Below are 8,747 nucleotides of genomic sequence, written 5' to 3'. Positions count from 1 at the left end.
AGCCCAAGAGCACACTGGAAATTGCATGACCTTTTGAAACCTTAAAGCCCACCCCCAGTGACATATTTCCTCCAGCAAGGACACACCTGCTAATCCTCCACAAACAGCCGTCAACTGGGGACCAACTAATCAAATGCCTAAGATCTATGGGGGGTATTCTCATTCAAACCACCATACTAAGTAAGTGCCAAATGAACAAGTCACGTCTCTGGTCTTTATCTATGTCCGTCTCCCCCTGCCCCCGTTTGTTTAAAACAAGATTTTACTACATAGCCCAAGTTGGTTTTGAACTCCCAGTCCTCCTGCCTCAGCTTCCTGGGTGCCAGGATTATATGAATGTCGCTATTCCCAGCTGACTCATCATGAGGTTTTTACCAGAGCACAGAGGTGGTCCTAACAGCTGTGAGGAGAAGGGAGTACAGGCTAGGAGGAAGCACCAAGAACTGTGGACAGACTCCAGAGGCTGATGGAACCTCTGGTGGGAATATCAAGGAAATGCTGGGAGGTTCAGGGCTGAGTCTTGGGGCCTGACCATGTCTGAGGACTCAGCCCTGGGAATCATGGGTGATTTCTGATGCCTCGCTGCAGATGAAAAGGAGAGAACAAAGTAGGAGGTGAGGCTTGAGCAGGGGCCCTGATTCTAAGCAACAGAGGGAGATTGGCAGCTCTGGAGGCCTAGAGAGAGGAGCTGTTCAGGCTCAAGAAGAAGCAGGAGCATGAAGATGCTGACCTGGGAGTAAAGGGGGTTTGCGGAGGGTGGAGCTAGCCTGGCTCTTGTTGAATGCTGGGAGCAGTGGGACAGAGTTCATTTATTTGGCCTGGCTACAAGGAGGGCGTTGGTGACTCTGATCTGCTGAGTGTAGTGATGTCAGTAGAGATGAGGGCAATCAGGAAACTGTAAAGAAAGAACAGACAGTGAGGACAGAGGGAAATCTTATTGTACTATTGTGTTTTAATATAGTTATTTAGTTGTTGGTGGTGTGTCTAGGGCAGAGAGGGATGAGTGGGAACCAGGCCTCTCCTGGGTTCCAGGTCATCAGGCTTGGCAGCAAGCACATTTACAAATTGAGCATGTCAACAGGACTGTATTCTTTAGCTGTTTTAAAATGTGTATCCTCTTTGACTGTGTGTCTCTCTGTGTGTGTATGCACTTGTGTACAGGTGCTTGCTGAGGCCATAGGCACCAGATTCCCCTGATGTAGGAGATGCAGGTAGTTCAGAGCAGACTGATGTGGATATTGGCAACAGAACTTGGGTCTTAGCCACTGAGCCATCCCTCAACCTTTAAGTTTTTTTTTTTTTTTTTTTTTTTTTTTTTTGGTTTTTTGAGACAGGGTTTCTCTGAATTGTTTTGGAGACTGTCCTGGGAACTTGCTCTGTAGACCAGGCTGACCTCGAACTCACAGAGATCTGCCTGCCTCTGAGTGCTGGGATTAAAGGCGTGCGCCACCAATGCCCAGCCTAATTTCTATTTTTTGAGACAAGGTCTCATGCTGGTGGCCATGTCAGAGGAGCAGGAGGTGGCAATTAAAGTTCAGGAGGTCGGCCCACCAGGAAGCAAAGCTCTGAGGAATGAATCTCAGATAAGCAAGGCCCCAAGGGCTTCGGTTCCAGAACATCTCTTGCTACTCTGCAGAGTTTGCTGCCATTTTTCTCTGGTATCTGACATGGTGTGGGTGGGTGTGGGGAGATCCTCAGTGCCTTTAATGTAGTGAAATTATCTCATGTAAATATCACATTCTGCTGGGCATTTTTAACTGAGGATTATTATGAAGATGATTTCCTCCTTAGCTATACTGTTTTTGTTTTGTTTTGTTTTTAAGTATTTATTATGCTTACAGTGTTCTGTCTGCATGTATGCCTGCAGGCTGGAAGAAGGCACCAGATCTCATTACAAAGGTTGTGAGCCATCATGTGGTTGCTGGGAATTGAACTCAGGACCTCTGGAAGAGCAACCAGTGCTCTTCCACTACTGAGCCATCTCTCTAGCCCCTAAACTATACTGTTTACCTGAAGCAATAGATTTACATAATAATAGTGTTTAAATAGAATTTTGATGATTGAGGGTTATTAATAAATATAGTAAGGGATTATGATAAAGGTTTGTGTAGTGGGATAATTAATACAGATAAAGGTAGGATATAGTGTTGTGCCTGCTCCTGATAAAGCAGGGACTGCAGATGATAGAAAATAAGAACAAGGAAGTGTCATCCAGCCTGGACATGAGTTTCTCCTGAGGAGCTGAATAGACTGTGGTTAATAATTAAGAGAAACAATTGAGTCCCAGGAGCTAAGGTAGCACAAGTTCTTTTAGTCTTAATATTGAGAGATGTGTTTACAGATTTCAGTATGCATCAATCATAGTTAAAACAAAGCTTTAAATATGACTTAAAGATAGGTTAATATGCTTTTTTTTTTTTTTTTTTTTGGTTTTTTGAGGCAGGGTTTCTCTGTATTGTTTTGGAGCCTGTCCTGGAACTCATTCGGTAGACCAGGCTTGGTCTGGAACTCACAGAGATCCACCTGCCTCTGCCTCCTGAGTGCTGGGATTAAAGGCATGTGCCACCACCACCGGTTAAGATGCTTTTGTGAATAGCTTTGAAGTGAAACTTGGGAAGCAATCTAAAGCTTAAGAAGGCAGAGTTGAATGAGGAACTCACGGAAATCAGGGAGAAGGAGCAACGGCAGCTTGGTTATTGCTGCTGCTTCCTCAGCACAAAGGCCCTGTACAGGATTGCTTGGATGTCATCCTTGTAGTGTGGAAGCTGACTACCTCAGGGGTAGCATCCAACAAAGACCAAAGCAGTGCTGGGCAGTGGTGGTGCACGCCTTTAATCTCAGCACTCGAGAGGCTGAGACGGGGAATCTCTGTGAGTTTGAGGCCAGCCTGATCTACAGAGTGAGTTCCAGGACAGCCTTTAAAGCTACAGAGAAACCCTGTCTAAAAAAATTAATTAATTAAAAAGAGAGAGAGAGAAGGGATATTATCTGGATAGAGGTAATAAAAGAAATCAAGAGATGAGAGAGAAGATGATAGAGAGACCCTAAAGGTAGGTGTGTGTGTGTGTGTGTGTATGTTTCCCTTTTTCAACAGCTTAGAGAATTAAGTTTTATCCTCTTCACAGGTCCCAGAGAATTAAGTTTTACTCTCTGAGACAGAAAAGTCAAGTTGAGTGATTAGTTCACTGACTCGGTGGATTCCTCTCAATCCCTGAGCTTCTGAAGGTGGAATCTCACGGCAGCAGTAATCTCATGTAGCCCAGGCTGTCTCTGAATTTTGCACATGGCAAAGAATGACATTTAACTTTTCATTTCCTTCTATGGGCCTTTTGAACCAAATGCATTCAGTGCCCTTGGAGGCGAGACGGGGGCACTGGATCCTTTGGAACTGGAATAAGTCGATTGTGAGTCACTTCCTATTTGCTGGGCCTGGATCCTTTGGAAGAACAGCCAGTGTTTTTAACCACTGAGCCACATCTAGCCCCTTACCTTAAAAAACAAAACAAAACCCAAGCAAACCAAAAAAACCTGTGTGAGTGTGTGTGTGTGTGTGTGTGTGTGTAAAAGTATGTGTCTTCTGTTTGTGTGCCTGTCTGTCTGTCTCTATGTGTGTGTCTGTGTCTATGTGTGCACACTTGGATACGGTTACCCACAGAGGCCAGAGAGAACATCTGAGATAGAGCTGAAGTCATAGATGGTTAGTTATGAGCCTCCAGACTTGAGTTCAGGGAGTCAAACTCAGGTTGTCTGTAAGAACAAGTGTTCTTGAACAGTGAACTAAGTCTCTAGCCTCTGACCTCTAGCTTTTGATTTCCCTGTCTCCACCTCCAGTGTGCTGTCATTACAGCCATGTGCCACCAAATCTGTTTGTTTATGTTTCCAGTCACAGGGAAGACAGGATCTCCGTTTCAACCTTGGTAGAGGTTAAGAGCTGCTTTGCTTTTCTGATCAAACACCGCTATCTGTCTCTGGGTTTTTATTATTCGTGCTACAGCATATGCCACCACCGCCCAGCTCAAATATGATTTTATGTAGTGCTGGGCATTGGACTTCTTTGTGCATTCCAGGTGAGCATCTAACAACTAAGCGCATCCCTGGCCCAGCAGAAGGTGATGCCAAGAAGAGGCTGTTGAAGCCTGGGGATTCGGAGTTAAGGTTGACCATGTCCCACTAGGTGAATGACACAGTGGGAAGAGGGAGACCAACAGAGCGAGCAGTGGCGGGCGTAGTGACATGGGAAGGAAATAGGCGAGGAGAGAAAGGCGGTTCTCTAGGAAAGCAGGCACTGAGGTGGATGGGGCCTATGACGAGGTGGCAGGAGGTGAAGGCTTTTGTCTGTGTTTGTTCCTCTTTCTTCCTCACATACATATGAAGCTGGGAGACAGTGGAGGGGTGACAACTTGCTACAGTCATGCTGGATGATGGGAAAGCAGACCTCTCAGGGGAGGAAGGGGGGCTTTCTGGGCACTGCCTTGCACCCACTGGAGCTTTGTGGGATGACTAAACAGTAAGTTCCCTGCAAGCACAATCTGGGCTCCCTCTTTGGCTCCACTTAGCTGTGTGGGTGCATGTGTGAATTGGAGGTTGGGGTGGGGGCTTTGGCAGAGCAGCCAAAGGAGAAGTGTGGGGGAGGAGCTATGGGTGATTGTAGAGCAGGTCCATGATTGGCAAGGGTCCTGATGGCTAGGGAACGTGAAGTGGACTCAGGAGGTTCCAGGTTTCCATGGACTGAAGTGGAAGACTAACAGGTGTGTCATGGAGCAGGGAGAAGAGGGAGGGGGAGTTTTAATCCAAATGGGAATGTTCTTTAAGTCAGGAGTCTAAAGGTGGTCCTGGTACAGGTAATTCTCATGGGAGTACTAGGGAAAGATGCTTGATTACAAGAGGATTAGAGGTCCAGAAGGTGGAAGAGGGGAAGACAGAGAAAGACTGGTTCCAAGTCTTGGAAGAATTAGGGATGGTTAGGAAGCCCCCAGAGGTCATGGCAAGGAAGTCAAGGAGGAGGACTGCTGGGCTGAGTCTGTTACCTTAACTTCATAGAAACTAGAGGTGTATCTTAAATATCATCTTTAAATTCTTTGAAAATTTCATGTTTTTTTATTTATCATATTCACCCCGTATTCCTTGTCTCCAGTTCCTCTGAACTGCTTCCTAATGGAGGGGGGACAGTGTTTCTCTACATAATTCTATCTGTCCTTCAACTCACTCTGTAGACCAGGTTAGCCTTGAACCTAGAGATCTGCCTGCCTCTGCCTCCTGAGTGCTGGGTTTAATGGTGTGTGGCGCCTTGTCCAGCTGCTGCTTCTTGTTGTTGTTCCCCTCCTCCTCCTCCTCCTCCTCCTCCTCCTCCTTCTTCTTCTTCTTCCTCACTGAGTGCCTCAGTTGTGGGCATTCTCTGGAGCACTGGTAACCTATCGATGGTCATACTCCCAAAGAAAAACGACTTTTCTAGTATCCTTTAACGGCCAACAGCTCTTCAATCAGGGGTGGGAGCCTGGTGAGCCCCTCCCTGATCTGTGGTAGAATTTGACAGTTTAATCTTGTGTTCTGTGAGTTCATGAATGTAACAGCTGTGTCATGTCCAAATGACAGTATTTCCCAGCACTCTTCACTATCGTTTTGCTCTTACACTCTTTGAAACTCCTCTTCTGCAATTCTCCCTGAGCCTTGGGAATGGGGTGGAGGAGGGTTGATGTAGCCTATTTAGGGCCGAGCACTCACAGTCACTTCTCAGCACTTGGACCAGTTATGAGTATGCATTAACCACTGCCCGCTGCAAAGAGAGGCTTTTCTGACCAATGTTGAGAGCAGCACATATTTACAGAGTAAATTACTGACACAACTGTCCTGAGTTGAAAGGTGAATTTCTCAAGTCATTCTAGCTCTAGCAGGTTCCAGAAGGTACTGTGTTGAAGAGAGATGAGTGGGAACCTTTGATCACTTCGATTCTGAATCTAGAGTTGTAAAAGATAAGGAAGCTGAGTATGGTGGTCCTGCCTTTGTTTACTTAGATTATTTTATTATTATTACGTGTTTGAGACAGGGTCTTATTGCATCACCATGGCTGGTCTGGAGCTTTCTACGTAGACCAGGCTAGTTTTGAACTCCCAGACATCCGTCTCTCTCTGCCTCCAAAATGCTGGAGTTAGAGGTATACACCACTATACCTACCTTATTTATTTACTTATTTTTTCAGCTTGTAGGAACTTTATTTTCCTTCCACCCTTTTCCCCTTTGCTCAGGTGTCTGCAGAGCAGCTCAGGACCACTCAGTGGTGGCTCCAACACTCAGTGGTCTGCGCTGTGGGAGCTGCTGACCAGTCCTCAGTGGCTGGCTGGGTACTCCAGTCTTCAGTAGGAAACTTCTGGATGGGTATGGAGGGCACCTGCACACCCTCAGACCAGCCGGCCATCTCTGGCTGAGCGGCAGTGAACTCAGATGCTGGCCCCGTCCATTCTCCCTGAAATTCCTCCTTGGTCACACAGCCTTCTCGGCAGTGGCCGGCTCTTCCTTCTCAATATCTTCTGGGTCTCTGTAGAAGTAAAGATCAGGCATGACCTCCCATGGGTGCTCACAGGAGATCATGCCACGCATGTGGAGTACTTTCCGGGCCAACATCCACCACATCAGACCCACTGAGTTAGCTCCCTTGTTGTTGCATGGGATGGCAATGTCCACGTAGCGCAGAGGAGAGTCTGTGTTACAGAGTGCAATGGTGGGCAGGTTGATGTAAGACGCCTCTGTGAGGGGCTGGTGGTCAGCCCTGGGGTCAGTGACCACCAGAAGCCGTGGCTCCCGGAGGGCTGCTTGGATCTGGTTGGTGAAGGTTCCAGGAGTGAAAGGATGAGCAATTGGAGCGGCTCCGGTGGCAGCAGCAAACTTCAGCATAGCTCGCTGCCCAGTGTTCCTGGAGGAGATAACGCTGACATCAGCGGGGTTCTCAATGGCAATGATGGCCCGGGCTGCCAGCAACAGCTTTTCCCACGTCCTCTTCAGATTTACCATGTAGATACCATCACTTTTCCTTTTGTAGATGTACTGCTCCATCTGGAAGTCAAGGTTGGTGCCACCTAAGTGGGTTCCTGTAGCAAGGAATTTGAGGACATCTTCCTCTTTCATCTGCAGGATATCAAGGGCTCCGGAAGTTGTGTAAGTTTCCCTTTAAGTTACGGTGGAAATCAAGAACAATGCTATGTGGACCTGTTCCAGGGCAGCGCTGAAAGCTAGTTTATTTCTTTTTAAGACAGAGTCTCACTATGTAGTGTTGAGTTATATTGCCACCCATGAGTTTTTGCTTTTTATTATTTATTTATTTGGTTTTTCGAGACAGGGTTTCTCTGTATTGTTTTGGAGACTGTCCTGGAACTCACTCGGTAGACCAGGCTTGGTCTCGAACTCACAGAGATCCGCCTGCCTCTGCCTCACGAGTGCTGGGATTAAAGGCATGCGCCACCACCGCCCGGCGAGTTTTTGCTTTTTAAACATTTAGATTTTAAAACTTATTTTTACGTGTATGTTTTTTCTACATCTATGCATGTGTACCACGTGCATTCCTGGTGCCCGTGGAAGTCAAAAGAGGGCATTGGGTACCCTAGAAGTGGAGTTATGAGGGTGCTGCAAACTGAACTTGACTGCAGGAACAGCTAGTGCTCTTAGTTGCCACCTCTCCAGCTCTCAGGAAAGAAAGTTGGGCTTGTCATTTTTTTTCTCTGTTCTTTTTCTTTTGTTTCCTTCTTTGAGACAGGTTCTCTCCATGATGTTGTAGCTCTGGTTGTCCTAGAACTCCTTCTATAGAACAGTCTGGCCTGAAACTCTTGAGCTCCACCTGTGTCTACCTCCCAAGTGCTGGGATTAAAGGTGTGTACCACCACTGCCCGGCCATGGCCTCCACTTTTAGTTTCACAATTAATGGCTCATTCTTGCATAGGCCTTCCCAGCAAGAGGTCCAGCATCTTGAGACTACTCTGAATTTATCAAGAAACTTTCTCCCGTTTTTACCACCCCCAGAATAGTTCATGGCTGCTGTAGCTTCTAATGACCACAGGGTGTCGCTCTCGATTGAAACCTGGAATTAACTAGTCCGCAGACTCACTGAAGGATCCTGTCTGCAGTCACGCTGTACTCCCTGCTTGAGACCCTAACCTGTGATCCCCAGTGCTCAGCAGCTGCTTCTGGCGTACACTCTCTGCCATCTCGGTACTCACTAGTTTCAGGGTTAGGGTTAGGACCACATCTGGTTTCTGCCACCTCAAATTTCTTCCTTGGGAAGCCACACCACAAGATGATGATGATGATTTTATTTATTTATTTATAGTTTTAGAGACAGGGTCTCATTACATAGCTTTGGCTAGCCTGGAACTGCTATGTAGTGTTGGGCCCCAGCCCCCACGGGGTCTCTGTGAGTTGCTTCTCAGCCAATAACCAGTCCTGGCTTACAGTCCTGGCCTTGCCCCACTGGCATCAATCTCTTATGAAAACTACACCGGGGGTTTATCCACTGTGCTGTAAGTCTGTATATAAGGCTGCTTCCTCCTTGCAATAAACACACACACTCTCTCTCTCTCTCTCTCTCTCTCTCTCTCTCTCTCTCTCTCTCTCTCTCTCAGCACAAACGGCCGGGCATCTTGTCTTTCATTTAAATCTCCGGACTTTTGCCTGATACACTAGACTTGCTCATGGCACAGGTGCCACAATGTAGACCAGGTTGGCCTCTGTCTCCCAAGTGCTGGGGTTAAAGGCATATGCCA

The 8,747-nt window shown here is 47.0% G+C and overlaps 1 pseudogene; it reads right to left on the bottom strand.

The window, feature by feature from the left end:
* Window positions 1-6,258: 6,258 nt before the first annotated feature.
* On the bottom strand, window positions 6,259-8,192 carry LOC101834963 (annotated as a pseudogene).
* Between the last annotated feature and the right edge of the window lie 555 nt (window positions 8,193-8,747).

The sequence above is a fragment of the Mesocricetus auratus genome, unplaced genomic scaffold (assembly GCF_017639785.1).
Source record: "Mesocricetus auratus isolate SY011 unplaced genomic scaffold, BCM_Maur_2.0 Super-Scaffold_100007, whole genome shotgun sequence".
NCBI classification, from domain to species: Eukaryota; Metazoa; Chordata; class Mammalia; order Rodentia; family Cricetidae; genus Mesocricetus; species Mesocricetus auratus.
This window is presented reverse-complemented; position numbering and strand designations above follow the sequence as displayed.